This window comes from Arachis ipaensis, chromosome B6 (assembly GCF_059453495.1).
Source record: "Arachis ipaensis isolate K30076 ecotype BB chromosome B6, ASM5945349v1, whole genome shotgun sequence".
NCBI lineage: Eukaryota > Viridiplantae > Streptophyta > Magnoliopsida > Fabales > Fabaceae > Arachis > Arachis ipaensis.
The window spans coordinates 111,913,381-111,915,229 of NC_142441.1; positions in this window are offsets into that span (position 1 = coordinate 111,913,381).

The window sequence follows — 1,849 nt, forward strand, 5'->3', positions numbered from 1 at the left end:
TTTTGTGTGTCTCTTTGTTGCTCTTTATTTTAGTTATATATATTCATTGATTTTTCTGTAGTGATGCTCTTTTTATTTGAAATATCGTGCTAATTTAGAGTGTATGTTGTGACCCATGTGATATTCGTTAATTTGGTATATCTTTTTAGATGGTTTATATTATAATGTGTTTAAGGAGTTGAATTAAAATTATAATATGATATATAAATTTATAATATGATTTATAGTATGCTAAACTATTAGGATATTATCATATAAATATTTTTTTTATTTGTCCGTTAGATTTAATTATATAGGATCTTGAAAATTATGCAATTATGTAATTAGTTATTTTTTCATATAATTATTGTATTGATCATTTACATTAGTGAGATTATTTTCAATATTAATATTTATAAATATGCTATTATTTGTATAATTGATTGAATCATCTTATTCGTTTAAATTTAATTCTATTAAATTGATTATTCAAGGTGTCATCACTATTTCTATTTTTAAAGAATTTTTTTAATATTATTTAACAATTCTAATAATAACAATTAAAAAAGATAACACGGTACAAAATTGCAATGACGATAAGATTGAAATACCCGTGATAAAATTATGTTGATAATATACACTTGGATATTACTAACAACTATGTTAGTAATTACTTAAAATAAATAACAAAATAAGCTATCGGGTATTATTTTATTTAAATTATTAATAATTAAAAGAATAAAAAGTCAGTAATTATTTTTAAAATAGACATTAAATTTAATTTTATGGTACTAATTTATTTGAGTTGTTAATAAAATTTATAATTTTCATATTTATATCTACTCAATTTATATATTTTATTTTATTTTACTTTAACAAAAAATTGAGACGTGCGTTTTTAATTTATTTAGAAAGTATAGCGAAATGAGTTATATCAATTATAATTAATTATTGATAATTGATATCAATAAATTGATTGTATTAATTTATAAGATGAATAACGTGTAATAAATATTGTGAAATTAATTATAATAAATTAATAATTAATAAATAAAAAACTAAAAAGAACTTTTTTTATTGCTTTTTAATGGATATACATTTTTATAATTTTACTTTTTCTTTATCTCTTCCTTTCACATTTATTTTTTTTAATTTATTGAACTAAATCAATTATATTAATTATTTGTATTAACTAATTAAGTACTTTTTTAATGGGTTATTATAACTGTGCTTTTAAACTATAAGTTAAAAATATTATAAAAAAATCTTTTATAAAAGTTGTTGCAAAATAAATATTTTTAAAATGTGTCCTTAAGACACAAATTAACTAAATTATTTTTCAATTTAATGTGTTTGATTCATTCAATTGTATTAATGATAACTAATCAATTATGTAATTTTATTTGATTAGGATAAATATTTTTTCATTTAATATTTTATTTGATTCATTAAATTAAATTAATCATAACTTCAAGTATTTAATTTAATTAGAGTAAATATCAAATTATTTTAAATTTTGTTTGATTCATTAAACCAAATTAATTATAACTATATTATTATTTAATATGATTGAGATAAATATTAAATTATTTAATATATAATATATAAAGCAATGAAATAAATGAACTCAATTAATTTAAATTATTATCTTATTATTTTATATATCCCTTTTCTCCCTCTCTATGTTGTACTTCAAGTAAAATATTTATAATTTTTTATTTTTATTTTTTATCTTAATTTTGCTAATATTTTTCTATGATTTTGTTTTATATTAATTTTTTATTTATTTTGATTAATAATTCTTAAGGGTATTATTATTTTATTTAAAGATAATTTAAATTTTTTGTAATATTTTTATAAAAGTTGATTA